This window comes from Anomalospiza imberbis, chromosome 5, assembly GCF_031753505.1.
Source record: "Anomalospiza imberbis isolate Cuckoo-Finch-1a 21T00152 chromosome 5, ASM3175350v1, whole genome shotgun sequence".
In the NCBI taxonomy this organism is placed as follows: domain Eukaryota; kingdom Metazoa; phylum Chordata; class Aves; order Passeriformes; family Viduidae; genus Anomalospiza; species Anomalospiza imberbis.
Genome location: NC_089685.1, coordinates 44,140,148 through 44,166,704, shown reverse-complemented (window position 1 = coordinate 44,166,704; position 26,557 = coordinate 44,140,148). Strand labels below are relative to the sequence as shown.

The following is a 26,557-nucleotide window of genomic DNA, read 5'->3' as shown; positions in this document are numbered from 1 at the left end:
ACAGAATAGCTTTGTTCTACTGTTTTGGCTTGGACTGAACAATAGCACATTGCTGGGTGCAGAGCTCTATGGATTTAATGAAATTCATGTCTGCTGACTAATGTACTGGGAGCCAGTGTTCACAGCATTCCTCTGGGGTGTGACTTCCTAGGATAACTGGGTTTTAAGTTCAGATCTCATCATATTTGCTTTAAACTGGTATTTTTGTTCCAAGGACAAACCTTGTTTTGCTGAACTTGCTTTGGAATTTCAGAAATTTGCTCCAGATTGTTTCAGCTTATGAGCTTACTTGTGTGCATTCAGGGAGTGAAAGAAGCTACCACTGAAACTGGAAGGTTCCAGCTCCGTGTGGTTACAGCTAAGTTGGTTTGTGTTTAGAGGCTTGAAGACTAAGGCTTTTCTTGGTAAACTTTCATTGTATTTTAGATTTTTAAACTCAAAAAAATTGTTAAGAAATTTTCCAACATTGGCAGGCCTCTAATTATAATAAATATGACCCTCTCAAAACCATGGAAAATCACAGTTTCCAAACTGGAAAAAAAAAAAAAAAAAACCCAACAGAAAACAGGATAGATAGAATCAGTAGCTACTGGAGAAGACTTTTTATACACTCAAAGTTTTATTACATCAAAAAGTTCTTTGCATGTGACATCTAAGAAAGGAAAATTTTGGATTTATTTGATTATCATTCTCTGGGGCAAGAGAAAATGATTTTATATAGGACAGGGGAAATCAACAACCATGTTAAATTCCATTGTGTAGCACTTCAGCAGGGATCCTGGTTTGGCACTGGCTGCACTAAATCTCCTCTTGCTGCTCTGCATAGGTGTTTTTAAGCTTGATATAGGAGTGTCTTCCTTGGGAGGAAATGTGGCTCAGTCTCAGCTGTGTAGGGGCACACTGCCAGCCTGTTGACATATGATTGTGGCAGCAAAGATAACCAATCTGTTTTCTGGGGTTTTTAACTTATACTTGTCTCACTGAATAATACAGCTTTTTTTTTTCTCCTCAGCCCAATTCAAGGCAGGAGTGTCATCTGTATAGAGGAGCATACCAAAAGGCACGAAGATGCTTTGTTAAAGAGTGATACAACCAGAAAAGAAAAATATCCAGTTTTATGATGTATCCCTGTGTAAAACCACTATGAAGGGCTCAAACCCAAGGATCTGCCCAACATCTTTGATCCCGCAGGCAGATGAAAGCTCACCACTGAACATATTGAGTAAGTCTATGGCTGCCAGCATATTGCAGGAACTTGGACAGAAATTGCAGCTCCTTGCTGGGTATGAGACTGGTAACATGCTAACCTGTTGCTGGAGAGAGCTCAGCAAGGGGATTGATTACCATAATTAGCCCCAGAAGTCACTAGTGTACAAAAGTGTGGAAACCAGGTGAATCCAAGTCTCAGAGGAGGTTGAAAGCAGTGCTCCTGAATCCAAATGTACAGCGTATGAAATCACTGTCATCAGAGAACAATGCAAGAAAAGCTTTGCTGTACCGGCCTGCACTACAAAAGAAAAAAGACAACCTGAGACAGTACCAAACACATGTCTTGGAAGTAAAGGTAAGGAAATGCTGTGTGAATGTGCTGTGTTGTAATGTTTGGCCTCCAAAGGGTAGAAAGCACTTTCTGCTGAGTCTACACTCTCAGCTGCCTGCTTAATCCAACATGCTCCATTTTATAGCTTGTTATACTGCAGTTCTCTGCATAGCAGTGTTTTAGGACATGATGAAATAACTTTGCAGCTGAAGCAAGAGGTACAAACACGTAGAAGAACAAAGCCAGTGAAACTGGGCAATGTTTCAAACCATTTATCAAAGCATTTTCAGTCTCCTCTTTCAAGGTGAGTAATAGAGTCATAACATATTGCACCAGCAAAAATATTTGCATCCAGAGCATTTCATTCAGCAAGTGTAAGTAATCCTCAGTGCAGAACCACAGGTTGGTGTCAAGCCCATTCTAGCTCTTTAGGTGCTACTGCAGTCTTCCTCTTAAAAAAAAAAAACCCAAAAAAAAAAAAAAAAAAAAAAAAACCCAAACTCCAAAAAACCTTTGGGTTTGTGTTTTTGAAAGCATACTCACCCTTTAATATATTACCCTAAGCACTGCAATCTGTTTTCTTCCTATCTAGGTCCTGCTGTGCAAATTGATGTCAGTCAGGCACCCATCACAATCAGCTTCTCACTCTCAACCAACATCTGTGAAGAAAGAGGTAAGAGTTATATGGCTCTTAGCAGAGGTGGTTAGAACTATGCAATACCTGAACAGCAATTCTGAATGTCTGATTTAACTGAAGTATGGATTAGCATAAGGGAGAAATTGTCAAACAATAACTCTCCTTGATTTTTGGATATAATATTTTTTTAAAATATCCAGTCTTTCTCTGATTATCTCTGATCATCTGCCAATAAGGTTTTCTACAGAGCCACTGCAGATCCACTACTCCTTGCTAATAGAATACAGGGTGACTAACCGCTTTCAGATATTGTATTAAGCCTTTTCCTACTGGAAACCATCTGATCACATATGTTTGATATAATTCCACTTTTGCTCTGAATGGGAGAACTAATGAACTAACTGAAAAGTTATTCACAGGGCATTATATCTTACTTTAGTTCTGCCTAAAACATAGACAGATTTGATGATCTGAAGTGAAGAACTGCTTACTCTGCAATGATCCTTTCTTTAAGGATATTGCCATGTAAAAAAAAAAAAAGGCATTTGTTTATTTTGTTCCTAATGCTAGCTAGGAAGTTGGTCAGGTGCCACTAGGGCTGCAGAACTGAAATTCCTTGGTTGGTAAAGGTTAAAAGTGCTGCAGAGACATCCAGCATCCTAGCATGGAGGATCAGCTCCATATCCAAATAAATGGGCACTGAACAAAATGATACCATCTCTTCTGTTGTCTTGTAAAAATGTGGCATCCACTTTCTTCTGGCTGTAACAAATAATTTCTGAAATGCTCTGGTGTAGAGTTGCATGCTATTGGTGTCTTTGAGCTATTAAGTTTGCAGGAGTATTGATTCCACCCTTAGCTCACGGGCAGCCTCTTACTCTTCTGTGTCAGCAATCTCAAGATTGTGCACAATTCCTTTCAGCACTCTGCCAGTACATCTGCAAGTGCACTGTATAGTCTGGCAGCTGTTGGGAGTTTTCTTAATCCCAGAGGAACACCTAAAGGTTTGAGACAACCGGCTTCCACTAACCTATCCATACCCTTTCCTGTCTCTTGGGAGCTCCCATTTGCTTGGTCTGTCATCACAGCCTTATATTCTTGATTTGGTAAAGGGAATGACCAGCAGCAGGTCATAGATTTCTGTGTCTACAACTCCTACCCACTAAGTTCTTGTTTCAGAATAATTTACTAAGTAAAATATACCTGCCATAGTGCAGCTGCAGCCACAGTTGTCTTACAGGACAGGCTTTAGACTTCTCCATGCTGCTTTTATTTAAGCCTTCTATCATAGTACAATGTAGCCTTAACAGCCTGGAGGATCCCCATACAGGACTAGCCAAGTGTTTAAAATGTATGGTAGCTTCCAAATACATCATCCATTCTCTGATTATCAACTAGAGTGCTTAAATAGTATAAAGGAATGGAGGAGGTATGAGGATAGTTAAGATTTACACTACCTGATCAATTCTCCAAGGAAGAAACATTGAAATTCATAAAGCAGGCTCTGTTTAAATGAAAAAAAATCTTTGCTGATAAGTAATTGTAGGTATTAATTACTTTCAAGTCATTAAAGTTAGCTTGTATAATTTTGTATCTGCAGCACAGTTTCTAAATTTCTGCTGTTATATCTTGCTATTTAACTGACAGTTCCTGTACACTGGCAAAATTATAAGCATATTCTGATTTAATCTTACGTAGAAAATCTTCAATTATAATAATAGGTTTAGTAGTAAGTGGCTGTATAAAATCAAGCAGTTTTCCATGTATGAAGTGTATATGCTACAATGTATTGCATAATATAGTACTCTGGCATGTTATTCCTCATGAAATGGGTTATTATCACTGCTTGACTCCTTGAGGAACTGAGTAGCCCAAAGTCCAAAATAATTGATGCAGCAGCAAAACATGGAGTTGGCATTTTTTGGCTGGCCTCTGTATGTCACCTTCCAATTGCTATGTAATATGTTTGCAAAGCTAAGAAAAAGAAGAGCAACAAAAAAGCTTATTGTTTGAGGCTTACACAGGAAACATCACATTTTCTGATTATTTAAGTAAGTGCTGTTGTCTTCCCACCTATGAGACATACCATGTCTTCGAATTACCTGTTTTAGAGAACTCTCTGAAATATATCTGTCATTTACCCTCATGGATTCTGGATCCTGGCCTGCAATTGTTATAAGAAGAGCACAGAACTCATCCAAACACTGAAAATACCTGAAAGTGTCTGTGGTGCAACTACTCTGGGGTCTTCCATATTACCATGTTCCCCAAAGTTCTGCAGTCAGCTGCTTTAATCATCTAGTTGAAGATAACTTTTTTGGCACAAATAGATCACGAGGTCTCCCTACAAGCAGTGTTCCCTTTCATAGGACCTCAGCATGTTTGCAAGGATTTGCAGACCCTGTTGGACCATCAGGTTGGAAGTAAAATGCTGGTTCTGATAGTGGTATACACTGATGCTGTCACCAGATTCCTGTGTTAGTGCCATGAGAGTTGCCTTATTGTTCTTAAATATTTATGCTTAGCCTGGTCAGCAAAAAGTTTATACTGAGCAATATTTTATGGCAAAATTGGAACAGCAAGAAAGATTGGCTTGAAAAAATAACATTACTTTGATTTTTATTAGCTGACATTTTACCTAATTAGTAATTAGCTTACCTCAAAATTGACCAGCTTCTGTGCTCATTTTTTCCTTTAGTGTTTTTTTTTTTCCCCTAATACTACTGTGATGACCTGCACATTTTTATAACTGCTTCAGAACTAACAGATAAAAGTACTGGAGGCATGTGCTCATATATACATGTAGAACAGTGCACACAGAGTGTCTGATTGAAAAGGATGTTAGCCAAAGGCAGGATTAAATACATGCCTCCTAGGTTTGGGTTAGTTTAGCCAGCCTCAAACTCTCTCTGCTTCCTTCTCAAGATCAGTCATGGTACTAAAATAGATATAAATTTAGCTGTTAGATAAAGAAATTAAAAATATTTAAATTATTGCTCTTTCTCAGAAGGATGAAGTAAGCAATAGCAATGAAGAGTTGCACAACAGGTATATGGAATACAAGATGGTGAAGGCGAAGTAAAAAAATCAGATACACTTTCAAAGTTGACTGCTCCTCACAGTCAAAGGATCTCTGCTTTGTGCGTGTATAGGCCAGTGTGGTCATTTCTGGTGCCAGCTTAATCACAGGCAACTTACATGATCTTGGACATCTTACTAGATCCCTTTCTATCTGAGACTAATGTACTGAATAATATTTACCATCAAAGTTTACAAAGCTCCTCAAGATTCTCACGTGAAACACAATTTAAAAGATTGCAAAATCATATAATTTCCCGTAGAAAGGTCTTAAGGAAACAAAACAGAAATCTGCCACTTAAGGCTGATACTGCTTGGGGAGGGAATTGGGAGATCGGCAGGTTGTGTTTAGTCAAGTGGATTGATTTGGTACTGAGGGCTCTGCTCATCTTCCATTCCTCCCAGTCTGCTTGTTCAAGGAAGGACATGACTGGGTTAGTGGCTTCCCTTACGCACATGCACCTGGACTCAATACCCAAGATACAGAGCTGATAGAGAGTGTTAGCCCTGTGTTCTCTGCAGAGGCATGTAACAGAAGCCATAAAACTAGAGAATAATAACTCCTTGACTCTCATTTTAGCTGTCCTCTGAGCATCTTGCTGTTTGCCAAAGCTCTATAAACTCCCATGGGGTGTTTCTATACCAACATATTTAGCCCTTATCAAGGTCTCCTTATAACTGGAACTTGCACCTCTTTTGAACATGGCAGCATCTGCCTTCCTAGCAGGCAGGGAGGTGCACTATGAGCACTTCCTTGAAGCTGCAAATTAGTGCAGAGAGCATGAAGCTCTACAAGGACATGAACAATGTGAACAATAATGGACATGAGAGAGGTGATAGGTTGTGCAACCTAACTTTTTTCTGCAGCCTGAAGTCGTATCTTAGTTGGGTGTCTAACAATGGGCTGGGTTTATTTTGGTTGATTGTTTTTCATCTACCTTCTTCACTCAAACATAAGACTGGGCACAGTCTTTGATGGCCAGAATTTTGCTCAAATAGATTAACAGTCCATGGAGAGTTTGACATTGGAGAATATTGACATGGGAAGAGGAAAAACATCACTTCTATCTTGTGTGCAAGTCCAATGGAGGTGAAGGACCATGGAGAAGAATCATGGAGGTGAAAGACCTTGTCCCCTCTACAAGTACCTTCTAGGAGTCAAATGCCACCATTTTTTCAAGCAGTCCCAAAGCACTATGTGATCTAAATTGCTATGCTAGATGGAAATCGCTTTGAAAATTGAACTTCCCATTTGTTGTAAGGACAGGATGCACTTTGGCTTACTAGAAAATTTAAATATGCAAAGGAGACCAGCAGGCAATTGGGAGCCAGCCTTCTGGGTGCCTGGAATACATGACATGAGCTACAGATGGATATTTCACTGAAACAAATTGCAGGCACACTTTTGTCTCCTTCACCATTTCGTAGTGCCTCACAATGCAGCGAGGCACAATGCATCATACAGGTCATAAAAAGAGCTGATTCAATGCTATTTGTTCTATGTATTCTTCAATCATAATTATGATTTTTCATATTAAAAACAATTGGCATAACTTAATGGAGAAAGTGGGGCTACTGACCTAACCCCAAAAAGTTTACATACAACTAGGAACCGACATATTTGTGGGTGACCACCACCAAATACTTGCAGTTGTTTGGCTCCTCTAGTTAAATGCAACTGTATGTCTCTTCCAGCCCCATTTTCTAGTCTGTTTTTAGTAAGGATAGAAATTAAGGCTATAATTGTCTTTTTGAGATCTTAGTAGATGCCTGTTTTAAGAAAAGCCATTTAAAAAATCTTGCTCGTGGTTTTATATTTTCATCTTGGTTCTATTTCTTTCACTGGGTTTCATTCATTCTCCTAGATTTGTGTTATGCCATCTTGTTAAAACAATTGCAAGGATTTGTTTGGATGCTTATCATTCTATACAGCTTTCTTAATTTTGAGGGTGGGTCTCCTATCTAAAGGGGTCTCTTGTTAAACTGCAGGATGAACACTGGTATTTTCTATATCCTCTGTGTCAATTTCAAATGCAGCTGTAAAACCAGATCCCTTCTTGTGGGAAAGCAAGCACACAGGTGATTTCCTCTGAAGATTCAGGCCCACCAGACCTTGTAAATGGAACATCAGCATTTTTCTTCTGGATAATGTTAGCATCCATGTTATTCTTAATAAATATTAAATATAGAGACATAAAAATGTTCCTGAAATGGCCAGCTGAGGGCTTATGCATGACATCTACATGCTATTTGACCTTATTTTTTCTTCTTTTAAATTTTACAATAGATTTGAAGTGTTTTAGAACTCCTAGGAATTTACTAGTAATTGGAAATGGCATTAATATCACAGCATTTAACTACAGTTCGTTTTTAATTTGAATTACTAAACCAAGACTTTAACCCAACTCTAGTCTGTATCACAAGGAAAAAAATTGATACCTGCCTCACAGGCCTGTACCATGAGAAGAAGCAGATGAAGGAGCAGATACACAAAGTGGCTCTTTATTAAGGACTTGTAGATCAAAGAGAGCTTCTTGGATTGCATTGGCTTCACTGAGATACACCAGGAAAAACAGGTTTTGTATTTCTGCTCATTTACACCAACAGCATAACAGTGATGCATAATCAGGAAGGAGGTCTGGTGACTAATATAAATGAATGGTCAGAGAATGGAAGTGGCCTTGGGATGGCAGGCACGCCCAGCCAGGTATAGCACATGTAATATTTATTGCTTTACTTTTCTTCATGTTCTTAATTTAAAAAATTATTTTTCTTTTCAATTTCACATCTTCTGTTCTCGCTAAGGTGTCTTAATTGCAGGAAACATGATGCTTGTATTTCTTTAGCACATCATAGAATCAGAGAATTGTTTGGGTCAGAAGGAACCTTAAAAATCATCAAGTTCCAACCCTCCTGCCATGGGCAGGGACACCTTTCACTAGACCAGGTTGTTCAGGGCCCCATCCAGCCCAGTCTTGGACACTTCCAGGAACAGGACATCCACAACTTCTCTTGTCAACCTGTTCTTTACAAAGAACATCTCTCCCAACAGCACCTACATGAGTGGATATCTTTACCTCTGTTTTACTCAAGTAGCATCTTGGCAAGAAGAAGGAAAAGCAAATTGCCTGGAACTGTTTTAATTCAGGATTTCAAAAGAGGTCCATCCTCCCAGCTGAAAGCATCTTGTAAATGTCTTTTCTGAGCTTGGGAAAATGAACAAGGAAAATGAACCATTCCTCATTTCGCTTTTGGGCACATTCACCAGCAGGCAGTTGTTTGCCTTACTTCAGGCCTTATCCATTTTCCACTGAAGTCCATGAAAAGGCTCTCACTGCTTTTTAGTTACCAGAGCTGGTCCTAACATGCTGCAAAAATTCCAGAAACAGAGGTAGGACATTTGTGACCCCAGTCAGTAAGCCTGCCTTCAGGCATGGAGTTTGTAAACAAACTCATCATTTACAGGGGTTGGATCAGTGATTTTTTAAATTCCTGCTACCCACTACAGAGCTACTGGCACCATGCCTAGCAGTTTATACAAGGCCTACATAAGGCCCTGACAGAATGACAGGTATCCAAACCTCTACCCAGTTCTTTACTTGGCTCATACTACCAAGCTGGAAGCTGATATAAAGGAGTAACTTCAAGCAAATGGCAATAAAATTCTGAAGAGCTGCCATGACTGTTTCATATAGGCAAATATTCTTACTTGGACTTGGTTTTTTTTTCTCTGTAAACTGACTTTTGTTTATTCTGTAAAATCTGCAGGCATATTCAAATCAAATGATACTTGAAAATATCATGCTTCATCTACTGTTTGGTTCTTGCTAAGTCTGAAAAATGAAGGCATATAATTGTGGAAAGAGTTTGTGTTATCAAATATAGATTACAGAATTTTACAGATCATAGAATTTAACAAATATATCAAATTAATTTGGTATTCTCAGAAGCCTTATGAAAATGTTAATGAGTCTAGTAAAGCTGTTAGTTTTTGAACATAATATTTGAATGGGTAGGAGTGTCAGAGGCTGGAAAAGGCTGGTGCAAACTAACTTTTGGATTAAATAACAACAGTTCCAAGACTCCTGCTTGGTGTCACCAGGGTATTCTTCATGGTCCATGATGCACAGACAGTGCTAAAGGCTTTAGTGACCACAATTTTAAGAAAGAACTTTTTATGCACTAAAATGTGGCTTTTTTACTGGGGTCTAAACACTACCCAAATCCTGCCCACTGTAGTTAAAGGGAAAGTAAGGACTAGAGCTTCCCAAGGCTGTCCATGTCTGATTCCACAGCCTCTGCCTCAGAAGTGTACCTGACTTGAGAGGTGGAAGAGGTCAGGTCTTCCTGCTGTGCAGCACCACCTTCCAAAACATGCACTGTTTCAGTACATTTTCTTTAGGCAGAAGTCATCAGACAAAGATCTGGGAGCTGTCTCTGTCCACAGTTCTTAAGCTACAAGCTAACTTTGCAGGATTTAAATGAGAATGACAGCACTAAAACTTGTTTCTAGGCTTCAGCCTTGAGTAATTGATAATTTCCTCACCTATGACCAACTGTCTGGATCACTCTTTGAGACTTCAGTCTGCTTCTTCCATGCAAACATAAATATGAAAGCTTGTTGGAGTTAGTAGATCTTTTTTTTTTTTTTCCTTTAAAGTTAATGGATTCATCATGGTGAGGATTGCAGGGTGCTTTGCATTTAGCTTCTTCAAGTAGCAACATGAAGGTGTGTGCTCATCTTTGGCACCGCTGCAGGGTGTGGCTCTTCTACTCTTTGAAGGGTTGGTATGTTGTAACTGCATTTTGTGAAGGCCATTTAAAAATATTATTTTCACTGCAAACTCTGGAATTGATGAGCTTTCCCATAAATGCATCTCCCAAGTTTATTTCCTTTTAAATGTGCTAACTGCCTTGCCACTGACTGATGAAGTTAAGAGGTTCTAGAGATTAAATGTAAACTCCTGTGAATTTATACCAATCTCCACCTACTACAGGTCTGGCCCAAAGGGACAGTTATTTCTATGTAGTTAGGTTCCTATTCTTGCCCTTATTTCAGTCTACTTTCCTTAATTATTTGATTAGTCTCTAGTCACAATTTTTGATTAAGTCTATACCAACCTACATCCAGTGTATTTAGGTGCAGCTAAGAACACAGGTGAATATTCTTTTTTCCTCTGAAAGGATGGTTAAATATTATCTGTAGTTCATCTAGAATTCTCTGATCTGCCAGAGAAAGTGCTAAGTATACTGACTGCCCATTCAGAGGTAGCTATAATTTATTGTGATATAGGAGGTGGGGTACTGAATGAAACCCCAAGAAATCCTGATTGATATCTTTCTGGCCTTCAAGTTCATGCAGTGTGCTGTCTGTCCATTTAGGGTAACTAACCAGCAAAAACTCCACATCTTTATGACAAAGTCTGTCTTATAGTTAGATTGAAACGTGCTTTGGTGAAATAGATTTTTCAAGTTATTTGCCAGTCAGGAAAAATATATTTATGAAACAGTTGGAAAAGCAGAAGAAATCTATGAACCAAGTAAAACAAAAATAGAATTCTGTTTGTTTAGATTTTATTTCCATCTTCTTGTTATGTATGAAACCATTTAGTCTAGAAAAGGTAAATTCATGCATTGCATATAGGAAGCATGTATACAAATTATTGATTTGAAGAGGAATTTTAATTTACTCCCGAACTTCTGGGAAATTCAATTTTTCAGTTATTAAATGACACCTTGTAAGATGTCCACAATGTGTAGCTTAGAACAGAATCCATGAAGCTACTACTACTAACACCACTATATTTAGAAAAAAAACCTCTCAACTTCTCATTTGCACAGCTTTCTGCTTGCATGGGCAAGGAAACAATCTAAATGAGGGGAGATAAACTAATAAATCAACATATTCAAAATATAACCTATTTTTTATTTGTTTGGAAACAAAAATTCAAATTATATTCAATAAGCTAAACTTTAGTTTTCTGAAAATGAATATGGAAGGTGATATTTGCTTACATCATAATATTGTCTGTAGTTAGTGGCATTTTAAGTACTTGTAACTTATTTCTTGATAGATTAGCTGGTAACACCAAACATGGTCTAAACTTTGTGATAAATCAGAATTTGTCTTTGTTCTCTGCCCTTTGTTTCTTATTAATGATCTTCCCTCTGAATTTTAAACAGTGGTTCTTACTTATAGTCAGAAAGAATCTCTCAATTAATATTCTTCTTTTCCAAAAATCAAATAATCTTTTTTATAGCAATAAAATAGCTCTAGGTTTTTTTTGTTTTTTTTTTTTTTTTTTTTAGTTGTCAGCAATCCAAATAGTTAAAGATAATACACAGCAAGTCTTCATAAACCAGCAAATATTTAATTGCCTTACAATGAAATCAGTGAGTAATCGTAACAGGAGTGATAAATACTCTCTTTAAATTTATGCATAGCTGGTGATTGTCTTTCTTCAAGAGGTGGATTCTAAGATTAGTACCTTTGGTTTTGGAGTCCCGTTAGTGTCTGCTTCCACATCTGTCTATGAGGGTTCTGCACCCCAAGAACTCTCCCACACTAGACATGGTCATGATTATGAGGAGCTGGGCAGTAGGCAACATAATTCATATCCTGCTGTGGGCTACACCTTTAGATAGCAGCTAATCCTTTCAGTTCTCTCTGCCCTAATAAGCATAGCATAATCAGAGCTCACTAAAACCAGATATACTGCCATCACCTGTCATTTAGTAGTTCTTTGCATCCATATTTTCTATTTGCAGAAAATACTTTCCTTCAAAACTGCTATTATTTGGACAAACTATTGGAAAAAATTGAAATTTAGAGGAGATTATTATGAGAGTTCATTATGAGAAAATTCTTCTGATTCTTGGCTATGTAGCTTTAAGTATGTTTAGCCACAGAATCTTTGTATTAATTTCTTCTGAAAGGACTTATATAAGATGTAATTCACAGATGCAAATCTGAAAAAGATTAGTATTTGCAGGATTTAAATTACTAGTCACACTGTCACATGGTAGAATCTCTAGCATTTTTAGAAAATACAGAATGTTGGCATGCAAACCAAGATTTTGTTAAAAAGAAGCAAAACCCAGTTATAATTTCTGTGATTCTGTAACTGTGTGATTAACTTTCACTATTAGCTCTCCATTTTGTATCACAGAGTAGATGAGTTACATTTATAAGTACAAAAACACTACCAAGTTCCCAAATCAAGGCCTACTTTGTCACTGATTTTGGCAGTGGGGGTGTATTTTGGGAATTGGCTGCATAAACCTTCAGAAAATGTCTGACCTTCCTCTGCAGCCCTTAAGGAAGGGCATAATTCAGTCTGCAGATGCTCTCTCATTTACCTCAGGTGTGCAGAGATCACAAGGGAAGAGGAAAGAACAGCCAAGCTCCCAAGTAAGAAACTCCTCTCCTTATAAATCAGATGCTCCTCCTCACAGCATGTAGCAGGAACCATATTCTTATCCTTTCAGGTGAATGAGGGGAACAAGGAGAAGAGATAAAATAACTGTTTTCCCGCTGGTCGCTAAATGGTTCTTTTTAGACTGCTTATGCCACATAGACAGACTACTTATGCCACACAGTAAGAATTTACACTCTTTTTTCCTGATGTGTTTTTATCAGTTCTTCATATGGCATTCTAAAAGCAACAACAACAATGAATCTGCAGTTACGAAGATTTGGGAAAATGCCTGTATTAGATCTTTAAATACTATTTTAGCAAATAAGATTTTTTTTTTCAATTATTAGCCATTATATCACATACTACTTGTGATAGTAGCCTTCAAAAAACTCTGTTTGGGAGCAATGCTTCTCTAAACCAGCATTTATGAAGACACAAGCCCTATGTGTCTTGTGTTTGATTGATGCTCTGGCCTTTCAAGTGCCACTACCTGACAAGTGTAATATATAGAAAATCTGAGCATCAGACATGCTTTCTCAGAGTTTGTTTAGAGTCATAGTCATGCTACTTTGTTTGCCTTCTTAAAAATGTGTAAGGGCAGCCAGAAAAACAGAGGGAATATTGTTTACAGCATCTTTCCTGAGTCGTTTCCTTTTCAAGTACAAGGTGGTCTATATTTGATTTTAAATAATCTACTAGTCTCAGATGAATGTCTTTTCATTCAATCCATTAAAGCAAAGAGATTTGCAATACCCTTGGCAATCCTCTGAAACCTGACTTCATCCAGACATGGAACATCTTGCTAATGCAACTTGCTCATCTGTTTCTTTTTGCCATTTAACCTTCCCTTACTTACTGTTATTTTCTCATGCAGGGCTTTTGTTTTACTGAATAGTAACATCAAATCAGAGAAGCTGCCCATGTCTGGGCTCTGTGTAAATAAAAGAAGGAATGTACTGTATGCCATTAATTCACAGTGAGGAATCTAAACTAAGGCTGGACAATGATGGCTCCAATGCAAACACTGCTGGTAAGAGTTTACTAGCAGTTCATTTCTGCATGTAGTTAAGTAGTTCACCTGTTCCTCTAAGCTATTACACCATTGCATGGGATGAATTGTGTGTGGGTAAGAACAGTAGTAGCTTTTCAAACTTAAACAATCCTCAACTGTCCTTTGTGTTGTGTCTGCAGTTTCTTTTAACAGGACAAGGTGACATGATTTCTCACTGCATCTTTGGTGGCTCAAGGTTCCCTTGTGTCTTTGAAGTAAGTGTGCTTTTATTGCTACCTATCCTATGGATGAATAGCAACAGTGTTTTTTTTTCACAAACTCCACAATGTCTAAAAATGAGCAAAATTAAAGGAACAAGAGAGGAGTGAACAAGAGCAGAGTGGCAGGTGTTTATTGACAACATGATGTCTTCATTAGAGGTATATAAAGATAAGGCTCTGGATCTTGGCATTCCTCCTGCCTGCTTTACAGGCCCAAACAACCTACAGAATCCCCCCAATTTACAAAGGACTTCTTAAACAAAGTAGTCTTCACCACACTTGTAAAAGACAAATAATGCCAACACACGTAGCGCATTCACGTGAATATAAAAGGAGTATACCACAACCAACTGCTTGAGATAAGAGGTGCCTATGAGACCTTTAAATAATTAGGGAGTAATCTTTGAAATCTGCTCTTGGCTGCTACCGAAGCCCGCCTGGTTAGCTCATCTAGTTAAAGCACATCCTTCTTTCTCCTGTTGGCTGGATTTCAGAGGCTGTTTTGGCAGAAGCCAGGAGATCTGCAGCACTCCTTGTTGCATCAGGCCTTAAGAAACACCTGAAATGCTGAGATGACTGCATGCCTTAGATAATAAGGGATGACTGGGCCTAAACCTCTCATTTATAGAGACAATTTTTTGCTACTCTTCAATCTGTACTTGATTTATTTGTTAATCTAACTTGGTAACACTCTCCCTGATGCTTTATCTTTCTCAATGCAGGGACAAGCTGTGGGTGACATCCCAGGCTGCTTAACCTACTGTGATTTGCAGAATTATGGGAAAGGAAAAAAAAGATGTGCAGCTGAAGTAATCATCAGATTCCCTATCTGCCACACCCAGAGTATGATCACCTCACTGACAATCAAATGTCCACTAAGGAGCAGATCAAAACAATCTGTCTCATCTTCAAAAACAAACAAGGACACTTGTGAAGACAAAACAAAGCAGCTGAATGCAGGAAGAGCAGAAACAGAGTTGTGCCTTGTGCTCAGGTGGGTTTTACTAGATGGTAGATAGTTTTCCAACACATGTTTAAAAACTTTAAAGAGGTTTTTTTTTTTTTTTTAAATCTATGTTTATCTGGTTGCTAAACTGTCTATAAAGTTGTCTCACCAGAAATGTCTAACTGGCACCAATTCCAAATATGTGTTCTACAGGAAATTACGAAGTTCATATTTTAAATAAGTATTTCCAGAGGAGAACAAAAGTTTAGAAATACTAGAATTTCTTATCAAAAAAATTCCTGTTTCTGAAAACTAAATATTACTTGAATCCATATCTTTGAAGATGGAGTAAATTGCCGTTCCTAGCTTAGATGAATTCCTCACATAATTCTTTTTTCTGAAACAACTGAGGGAGTAACCCTGAAAAATTGCTTAATGTAAAGCAGGGCCCTAAAACTTGAGAACTCTGTGGCAGAGTACCAGGAAACTCTGTGGTATGTGTGTGACTTCTGTGGCATTGTGGGACCCAAAGATTAGTAACCACAAGGAGCTTTTGCTTCACTTGAGCAGAAATATGTCATTTGGTAGCAGTGTGAAAAACTATCTTTTAGTTGCTATTGAAGCATTTTGGTTTCCAGGAATCAGCACTTTCTAATAATAATGAGTGAAAAACATTAGACACAGAAGCATGCTGTTAGAAAATTTCAAACCAGATAATTTTCCTTACAGTATAAATTTAGTGAGCAGTGATTTGATAGAAGACACTGTCATCCCGTCACACGGCCGAGTACTAAGGAAATACACAGCACAAAGTATATTTGTATAAGTCTGATGTAGAAGGACTGGAAATATGAGTAAGTTAAAGTTTGGAAAGGCAGAAAAGCAAAAGATAAGTCATATGATGAACACTTTAAAACAAGGAATTTTTTTTTTTCTATCAGTGTTTTCTAAATGTTGTCTGTTATGTGAAAATTTCTCAATAGAGTTAACAGTAGAAGTGGTAGTAGAGACAGAACAGGCATTTTTATCATCTTGGCACAGAGGGCACAACAGTAAACATCAGTGACTTCTGACTTCTGTATTCAAAATATTCCACCTGTCACTAGATATGAGTGAAGCTGCGCTGAAATTTAAATGTTGAGAGGATTTGAGCCTGCATACATGTAGCTTCAGTACCAATTAAGGCGTTCAGGTTACTTCTTTCACTGTGTCTTATTTTTCTAGTTCTTGAGAAATCTGTCACACAGCAACTATAATTTCTGATTTGCATTTTAAAAGTTAGCATAGAAGAAGTGACCTTTTGGCCTTCATGAAATCATTGAGGGAATTCCCATACATTTCAGCACTAACAGGATTTTTAGCCCAAGAATCAAGGGATAAATCTGAATTAAATATCTACCTTTAAGAGGAAGAAAGTAAGGATGTTTTCAGACCTAAATTTTCATATTTTTCCTTTCTCCTGGAAGCCTGACCCAAAAACCTATTTGGGAAATAAGTGGGAAAAAAAAAGGCTTGTGTATTTCCTCCTCAACTCCCACTGCTGGTCCTGTTGGTGCAGTTGGCCCCTGTCCACTAACGGTAGGAGCATAAGATTTTGAAAGCCTGGGTTCTAGCGGGTTAGGACAAATACATAAGAAAGTTGCACAGGGGCTAGCTACCTCCCCTGTGCTCGCAACTATGAAGTCCAGCTTTATAAATCAGAGGAGCTGTTAATTCTAAGAAGAGTTAAATAGATTTGCAAAGAGAAATGGAGACATTTAGAAGCCCCTGTCATCAAACTTACAGTGTAAATAACCATTGCTATCTGATCTGGAAAAGAAATATGAGTTCATAAGGGCTTATTTAGAAGGAATGTTACTAGCTTAATTGGTCAAGCAAAATTTACCACCTACTTAATGATATAATTGTACTTCCCTTATTGCTTCTGGGTTGTCTGGATTCCCTGCGCCCTCTCAGAAACGATATCAATTCTGCAGATGCATTTATAGATTGTAAGGGTTCCTTATTAGAAAGGAGACCTAACATAGCTCCTTGCAGGTTTTTGGGATGTTAAAACAATTACAGTCATTATTTAACTTTCAATGCCACTTCTGTGATCTGGTTTCAAACGAGTGACTGCGTTTTAAGAGCATTTGAGCCATCAGGAGAGCAGAATGCTCATCTTTCCTCTTCAGGAGTACTGACTTTGTCCCAGCAGCCTCGACTCTTCTTTACCTATGAGCAGTTCAGGAATTTCAATGCATCAGGTCATTCTCATTTCACCTGCAAGGGGCAAGAAGCACATGCCAGTTGCCACAGTATTAGAAAAGGAATATGATTTAATGATCTAGCCATCTCTATGCACTTAACCCCATTTCTGCTTCATCTCTGGCAAAAAGTCTTGATATACAGCACTCAACAGCATGTTTTAGTCTTTAAAAATTAAGAAACCTTCCATTTTCCAATATTGAGAAGTACTCTTCGCAAATCAGGAAAAAGTGTAAGACGGAACCTGCACTGATATTAGTTGTAAGTACGTATTTAGTTTTCATATGTGATCTGGAAACACTAGAAATTTTTATAAGAGATTAATTTATAGGTGATTTATTCCATTGTAGTTTTGCATGCAAGGCATACATTGCATGTTTGGAAATACATTACTGTTGTAACACTGTGAGGAGAGGATTCTCCAGATCTTGTTCACCTCTGTTGACAAGCTGTTTACCTCTGTTGCAAGCTGTCATTAGGCTACAAAAATGCAGTCATGTTTTGCATTGCACAGAACTACACTAAATTGGGTTTTGATAATCCCCAAACCTTTCTCTAAACACCAGCACAAACACTGTTTTGCTTGGTTATTTTAATTACTTTCTCCCAGTAGGAGAAAGCTCCCACTAATTGTTGTTTGGCTATTCTTTGCTTGATTCTTACTAATGGAACGTGCAGTGCTTCCTGTTTTTGCTCTGTACATTTTAGTACCGGCCATGGCAGTAGAACAGAGGTACTTTTAAACATCCTGTCATCTTCGCTATGGCAGAGTTAAGGCTGTTTTTATCACTTAGGAACCAGCTATTCCTGCAGAAAGAAAAATTTCTCTACATGACACTATCTGTGATCAACCTCTCTGCCACTGGGTGACACCAGCAGCCTATCTGACATCTGTTAGCTGTGCATAGTGCCACAGAACACATATCTGGAGAAGATTTAACCACAGAGCTGCTTATTTTCCTGGTAACACTAGGAACATTGTCTTTCCTCTCTGGTGGAAAAGTGAGATAAATTAATAGGAAAACCAAAATGCAGGAAAAAAACTGAAACATCTTCCAAACCTATTACATGTAGTTTACAAGGTTGAAGGAGACAAAGTGAGAAAATACTCCATAAAATACGCAATGAACTGAGGGCCTGTTGTACAAACTCATTAAGAGGACATGCTTTAATATGAATGATCCACAGCTGATGAAAATGATTATGAACAGCTCTGAGTCTCAGGTAACAAATTACTGAGATGCAGTTTGATTCTGTCCCATGTTACCTTTTTTGCATTCCCATATGGGAATAATTTATCAATTTTGAAAGGAAGATCATGATAAGATGCATTTTTTTCTTGCTGATAAACTGCTTAATACTTACAACAGCTTACAAACTTCTTTTTAAAATAATTTAAAGACTTTCTCATATATGGGCAATATTTTAGTTCTGTTTTGCTGTTGATTTGGTCGCTTTTCCTTTACCTGTAATTCACTGCTACAAAGATTAGCCACCAGTACATGCTCGATTTTAGTCCTCCTCTGATACAGCTATAAACAAAAGATACATGAGGAGTAAAACCTAATTAGACTGTCATTGTGGTCTTAATTGTTTTAGAAGCTGAATGGTAAAAGCAAGGTGGCTGGTTCTTTTGCTTCAACAAGAAACTAACTGTTGTTTAAGGAAGAATGTAGTTTGTTTTTAGAAGGAATGTGTTAATAGTCCTTCATATCAACACTCTTAATGTCTCTCATATGGTAAATAATCAGCCCATGAGCCTATTTCACCTGGTTAGCCCTCCTATGGCCTTTCAGCTGATGGTGAACATCCCATACAAAGGGAGCTCTCTTTGCTGTTTCCAGGGTGCTATTCAACCCACCTTCAAGCAATTCCCAGACAGACTTACCCAGCTGTTCCTGTGCTCAGCTGGAACAGTTTTAACCTACCAAGAGTGGTAGAAGTTCAGAGCAGTTTCCCAGGACTGGCTTGTTGTTATACTTGACCAAAGCCGTAGTGCAGGATACCAACATTCTCTGAGGATAGGGGGACACTCAGGAAACCTGCCTGAAGTAGCAGCTCCAGCTCTCCTTGTGTTATTGCATACAGTAGTGACGTGCAAATATCAGAAGAAATATAAGAATCTTCAAATGCAACTCTGCCAGAAGTCACAAGTTGGAAAGAATCACAGTAATCTCCAGAGCAGCTCAAAAGCAAATTAATAAATAATATTCAGAAGTTCTGGATTCTAAAATAGGCCATGGTACTTTTCTGTTGGACAACAGCACAGCATCTGCTGAAGATCTGAGACTGGCCCAATTGCAGTTTAAAAATAATAGTAATAAAGAATGAAGTCATTACATTTAGGGTAGACTACAATTCCTCTTTTCTGTATTTCTGAAAAATTTGTCATGTGCCAGAGATGACAAAACTGATTGATCAGTTAGTCATGTTTGATTGTCTGGAATGTTCGAAGCTTGTTACAGACAGCTCCAGAAGCATTGTGCAATACTCACTAATTGATAACCAGTTGGTGTATGAAATCAGTAGTCTGCTAATCACTAAGTGCAGAGTAATTTACGTGGGAAAAAGGATTCAGAATTATTCATAAAGATGCAATGGATACAATAGCTTTTAACACTGAAGTAAGAGATCCAAGACTCATTCATTGACAAATCCCTGAAAACTTTTGATCATTCTTTGTAATGCAAGCACAATGTTAGTCAAAGGGTAAATAAAACATTCTTGAAATTATGGTACACAGCACGTGACTGTCTTCATCACATCTCAATAAGGGATATAAATACAGAATGGCTGTTCATATAATGAAGGACTAAATAAGGTAGCTTACAAAAGAGGCTGAGATAAGAGAGAGCTTTATAAAGCAAAAGTGTTGTGGCAAAGGAATAAGAAATAATTATTGATTGTTTCTGAACACACAGACTGATCAGATGCACCAAGGAAGAGATAAACAGCAGATTTCAAACAAAAGGATGTTCTTTTTCTTACAGCACGTTATTAAATTGTGGAACTCTTTGCCACAGGATGTTGCAGAGGCCAAGAGTGTAAGTGTCTTCAGAATGGAATTAGATACATTCCTGAAGGCTGGCTCTGTTGGCAACTGTGAGAAGTCATGGTCCAGACACAATTTTTGGTTGAGGAAATCCCTTAATTGTTAATCCCCTGGTAATTGAAGTCCACTGAATTGTTAACTGCTTATGGCTGATATGGATCACAAAAAGAAGGATCTTCTTTTAAATGTTGTTCCATTCCTCCCTTAGTTACCAGGCACTCACAGGGACAGGATGGTGAACAAGTTAAATGAGCCTTTGGTATAATCCTGCACATCTGTTTTTATACCAGTATGTGCAAGGTTATTGTTTTAATTGGAGTAAAATTTTAGGATTAGGGAGGAAAATGCACAGAATTCATGAAAAGAAGGTTCTTTACCTCTGAAGTCATCATTGGCAACATATATCAAACAATTTTGTATATATTTTAATTTTTAAAGCCTTGATGAAGCAAAATTAATGTTCCCAGGAGGGGAAGGTTTCCCTCAAACCGTGTAAAAGATTAAAAACCTACTTAATTTTACATACTTTCTTCTGGAGGCAGATAACTAATTTCCTCTGGTCCTTGGAATTTCCTCAGATGATCAGGAAAAAAAACCCTTAAAATGAAACACAATTGACTCTGTGTCTAATAATTTAAAAGGCTACCCTTAGTACACTTAGGACATAGTCCATCCTTAATTTCCTACTAAAATTATTATTCAGCTAAATAAATAAAAATTAGTTTGAGAGAAGGCATTCATGGCCTCAAAAAAAAATTAGGTTCAAGTTTTAATGAACATGTTAAGCAAGAAGGAAACCTGAATGATATTAAACATTTGCCTTTAGACAGCTTTCTATATAGTCTCTTAGATGCCTCAAGGAAATGGTTTTACAGAAGCATCACAATAACGTAGTTGCTCCCAGGGGCAGTTGTTTCTCCTGATTGTGGCATGTACTTCCTGCCATATGGACAATCCCACTCTCTCCCCCTGCCCCCATCTAAAGATTTTCAGCCAGGACTTAATTCCCGTGCTTTCAAAATGTTAGAGAGCTGTGTTTGAGGGGTAGGAGGCAGAAGGGAACCAACATTTTATTTGCAAGAAGTGCCTTTTCAAAAGCATTGTTTGTGCTGAGTTAAAATAACCACCAAACATTCCTTCACTTTTCTTTCCCATAGGATTTTCATTCCTCTTTTTTCCCAAAGTAGATGCCTCTTCTATGTAGTTTACAATTCAATAATCATTTGCTATTTGTGAAGAAAAGACAAGGATAACATATGAACCCCACAATAATAAAACATGGTGTGCTTACACACATGCATACACAAGTGCTGTTCCAGTTTAAAAATGAACTTAAGCCAAGGTACCTCTTTGCCCCATCGGTGCCATACTGCATGGAACAATGGTTAAATATCATGAGCGCTGGCTGACGGGCACTGGCATGAAAAGATTACATTTCTAGATGTATAATCACTTCTGGATATGACTGACTCACCTCTAGCAGTACAATTCTCAACAACTGCATTTTCCAGTTTCTGGATCATGTCAAATTGACACCATGATGTGATAGAGAGGGGAAAGCAACCTGAAATCTAACCCATATCCATGGGTCTGGAAATGTGTTCCCATGCTTGAAGAATGCAACAAGGGCTGTGAAAGTTACTGACACTTAGTGTTTACTTAGTGTAACCACAGATGGATTTGGTCCATCAGGCCAGATTCTCCATTTATCTCAGACAATGACAGAGGCCTCTCCAGCAAGCAGCAGAGTGCCTGGTTTGTGCCACTGGCAACCTGCTAAGTGTGAAAACCAACTACAAGCTCACCAAATGTGTGAGGAAGCCGGAAGAGGAAAAATGAAAAGGAAACAAAGCAGAAAGAGGAGAAAGCTTGCCCTTAGTAACACCTGCTGCATTTTCCATTAGTAGTGAAATCCCTACACACCTGTAAACAGACATCTGTGGGGAAATCAGCCATCCAAGCATAGATGCAAAGCCTGGGATGAAGAGTAGGGGAATCCATGGGTTTTCTCCCCCAAGATATGAATACATACCAGACACCCATAAAAGGTCACGTGAAACCAGTCGGACTTTAACCAATCCCAAACTTCCCCATCCTCAGCCAGTGTCCTAGCATGCAGGTTTTGAGATCGGAAACATAACAAAGATTTCATTAAGTCCACTGGTAACTTTTCATTGCTGTTCCTACATGAGTCTAGGTTGAAAATACGGAGACAGCATAGTGATAAGGCACAGTACACATTTATAACTGGTTGCACCAGCCAAGCTACTTTATCAGCATGAGGAACTTTATAGGTGAGGTTTTCATGACACTTTTCCCTTGAAAAATAGAGTACTGCCTTGAAAAAGGTGAGGGAAAATTACACCAATTCATTTCATTTCAGCTGAGTCTCAGGATCCAAAACTCTAAAAAGGAAGGCTGGGTTCCGTAATTGCATTTGCCTTCCAGTCTTGCCAGCTTCTTAAGTGCACTCATTGTGAGACAGGCTGAATACTTTGAGCTGATTCAGCATCTTATCAATAGCATGGAAGGAATTTGTGCCAGTGAATTTGGATTTTTCTGGATTGAAGGGTTGAATGGAAGTCTTCTGAGAATATAATTCAAAATAGTTTCTGTTATTTTTTGCTGCAGATAATCAAGGTGACAGTGTTTTTAGTAATTTTCCTCCAACAAAAGTAATGCTTAAGAAATAAGCCCAGGATGTAGAATCCTCTATTTATACAGAGAACCTACCAACACACACATCAACTCTTTGTAGAGTTTTATGGTTCACAAAAGATATCTTGAAAAGGCCAGTCAGGAACTTAGAGGGAAGTCTATGCTACTTCTACTCTTGGTTTCTTTGATTAAGAATGGCATTTTGTTTCTTTTGTGGTTATAGTGTACTTGTTTGCTTATGAACCATTACATTATTCACTATCTCATTCCAGTTATTCAGCCAAGTGGCCATTAATCAATAACTAATTTTTGTTACTGTCATCCTACTGAGCAGGCAATTTTGCTTTCAGTTAGGCCTTTAGTTTAGGCAACATGTGTAATGACAGTTCTTGACTTTCTCCATAGTCTAGAAATAATCTGATGAGGTCATCAAGCCTTGCTGTTTTTACCAGTACAAAATCAACTATGTCAGTGGTGTTACAGAGACAAGAGATGGTACAGTCCTGACAGAGCTGTAGACATCTACAAAACAGACCTTTAGACTTGAATTGACTTTCTAGAGTCTTTCACAGCCCCTGAAGGAAAACAGGCACTTTCATTGTGGAATTTATCTCCTTCCAATGTGCAGTGAGAGTGGGTCAAATGAATCACATGTTGGAAATGCCCGTTTCTCTCCTGAGGGATTTAGCCTCAGGTGAGTTGAAATCCACTCTTGCTGGTTAAGCTGTTTGTAAAGACTCAGTGATAGAGAAGCCACAATATCTTTACAAAAATACATCTGAGTGCTTTATTTTCTCATTGCTTGGCAGTTTTTTTCCTATCTAGTTTTAGTTCCTATAGTTAAAACCTGTTCTTTCTTGCTCTGTTTACACAGACATGGAGAACAGACTGCTCTCTCTCTTTTTGTAGAAGGTAATATTTTTATGTCCTTTTATGTCTCCCATAACTGTACTCCTGCACTCAGTCTTCATGTCTGTATGCAAAACAGGCCCAGGTTATGCAACCCTTCTTTATTGGTCATATTTTCTGGAGCTCTAGCCATTCCCCTTGCTTTCCTACAGATTCATGCTGGTTGATATGCATTTGGCCACTCCAGCATTGCTGAACTTACAAGTTGTACTTTGTATTTCTTAGGTTAGATTGCTATTTGCACACCCCATGATGATTAAAAGTTGTATGTCATCATCACCAGCACAGATAATCTATAATGTGAAAAGGACAGCTCAACCATCTTGTTTGTACATTACCAGCCCAAGAAAGGTGGTACTACAAAACCCAGAGAGATAACAAAGCTTTCATTAAATGTATTTCAGCTATAGTGATTAAATTTAAATAAACTTCAGCATGAGCAAATATTTTTTAATTGAACATCTGAATGTGCATGCACATCTACATACGTATTTGTCCAGCTGCCTCTCTAAGGGGCAGTTTGAATCAACAGAATTGTTTTTATGATTAAGAGCACGTGAAGTTTGGTAATCCACATGAAATATTCCTCAACAGAAGGAAGAAGGAAATTAACCTCAAGAATGACCATCTCGGTCAAAAAACGCTAGGGAAAGAGAACTTGTGATAACTTGAAGACAGCCCTAATTGACTCTTTTTGACAGCTGGAATGATGCAGAAGGGCACATAAGAGGAAAAGTATAGGCTGGGCTGGGCTGGGCTGAACTCACAAAACCCCTACAGTGCATTGCTTAATGTCTGCATTTAATATCTCAAAGTTCCCATTCTCCCAAAGGTTAAAAGAAATCAGGATGGAGATATATATGCTTATAAAACCAACCTACTTTTGCCAACAATAAAACACTTTTTTTTTTTTGTGTTCTGACATATTACTACATAGAAGTTCAGAATTTCATTAGTATTAAAGTTCATCTTTGACCTTTCACCTTTTTATGTGGAAGAATTAGTCAGGGAGAAAAAAAACATTCCTCTTTGCCCTGGCTTGCTTATTATGACTCTCTCAAGAATTTCAGTCTGGGGCTATTTGCCAGAACTATGTTTAGCTCTGAGAGGAGAAAAAAATCTCCCCCCGCCCCCCACCAAATGCCAGGATCAAAATTTATCTCTCAGCTTTTACTAAAGACCTGGGGTTTAAAACACTCTGGATTAAATTTATCCCAGTAGGAGTAAAAGCTTTGCTATGCCAGTTTATACTTAGGGAGAAGAGTTGACCTTGAGAGCTGCTTGCTAATGAATCTTCTTATTTTATAAGTTCCTGGTGTTTTAGAGGTGAAGGAAGCCAGAAAGGTGTCTTGCACAAGGTAAAATTTTTACTTATGCCCACCTGTGATAGTCATGTGTTATAGAAGGCTGTAATAAGGGTGACAGGAACTTGAAAAACACTGGAAAACTTTGACTGGTAACATTTACGTACCATGTGAGCAAAGCAAAGCTTCAAGCATACTTGAATTTTATGCTTGAAGGCACAAACTGATTGCTTGTGGTGGAAAGAATAATGAAATTCCTCAATGTCATAACATCACAGAATCAACCAGGTGAATTGTAATGGAAAGGGTTACATTCCTCTGACAGCAATGATGATTGCCAGGGGCAGCCTTATTAGTTATATTCACTTAGAAAAGTTTCAGTGCAGTGTGCATTCATGCATCAGATCATTTTTGGAACAGAGGTACGTACCCCTTCTATCAGCCTCTTCATTTTGTACATTTAGGGACCACATGTATCAGAGAACAGCAGTGTTGTTTGTGAAGCACTCTGTAGGCAATCCCACAGTGGCAGAAGGTTGCTTCCTTACCTGCTTGTTATCATTTCTATTGTTAGCCACACTGAAATGCTGTCAGAGCTCCGAATGCAACAACACAACCATTGTGCACTCCACCATGTTTTGGCAGTAGGATAATGCCCATGGTTACACAAAGCCAACATGGGAGCGGTGTTGGGGCTTCCTCATCCATGTGGCAGTGAAAGGCTCAGCTGGACAACACTACATGTGAGGACCGAGCCAAAGTGCAAATTCCTGCTGTATGGAGCAGAGGCAGTAAGCTGGGCTGGGGGTTTATTCTCATGTTCTCTTGTGCTGCCACCATAGGCAAGGAAAGCACATGCAGAACTGAAGGAGAATGATAAGAGAGATAGAGAACCAAGAGACTGGATGATCTGTGTAATGAAAAACATGATAGGGAAGGGGAGGGAAGGGGAAGTTAGGGGAAGTAGCATGAGGCATTATCAAAAAGGAAAAAAAGCAGGGAGAGAAACATAGTATAAGATATGAGGAAGAGAATGAAATAAGAATAGGAAAATCAAGAAAGAGTCAGGACAGTTAAAATAAATAAGAATTTGCCTTAAGGGAAAGAACACAGACATAAAAGGGACCATGTAGCCAGAGAATCAGTAGCTGAAGCTAAGTGCTAGTGTCATTTCCACTTGCTGACGTACACTCAAAACTGTACCCCAAGGACAGCTTATAGGATTCCCTTCGTTAAGATGCTGACACAGTTCCCAGCAGTGAATTTAAACAAGAGGACAGAGAAACAAGGACCTTTGCTATAATGTGACATGTATTATGTTGTTCATCACTTCCAAATCTTTGCTGTTCTGAGTGCTCCTCTCACACAGGTAAATAAAGCTCTTCATAGTAATGAGACTAATGGTACTCAGCTGAAAGAAAAATGTTTCAGAGTTGAGTAAAACATTGCTATAATAATTTTTGCCTATAAAACCGAAAAATTCTTTTTTCCCCCTC

General features: G+C 38.2%; 1 long non-coding RNA gene across 2 annotated transcripts; it reads left to right on the top strand.

Annotated features, from left to right (window-relative positions):
* Window positions 1–554: 554 nt before the first annotated feature.
* On the top strand, window positions 555–25,297 carry LOC137474113 (uncharacterized). Of its 2 annotated transcripts, none has more exons than XR_010999157.1 (5): window positions 555–2,219; window positions 7,863–7,973; window positions 13,548–13,703; window positions 14,668–14,921; window positions 23,254–25,297. It is a non-coding gene; the product is annotated as an uncharacterized lncRNA (long non-coding RNA). The 2 variants fall into 2 exon arrangements; XR_010999156.1 differs by having other exon boundaries at window positions 14,668–14,924; window positions 23,259–25,297.
* Window positions 25,298–26,557: the final 1,260 nt, after the last annotated feature.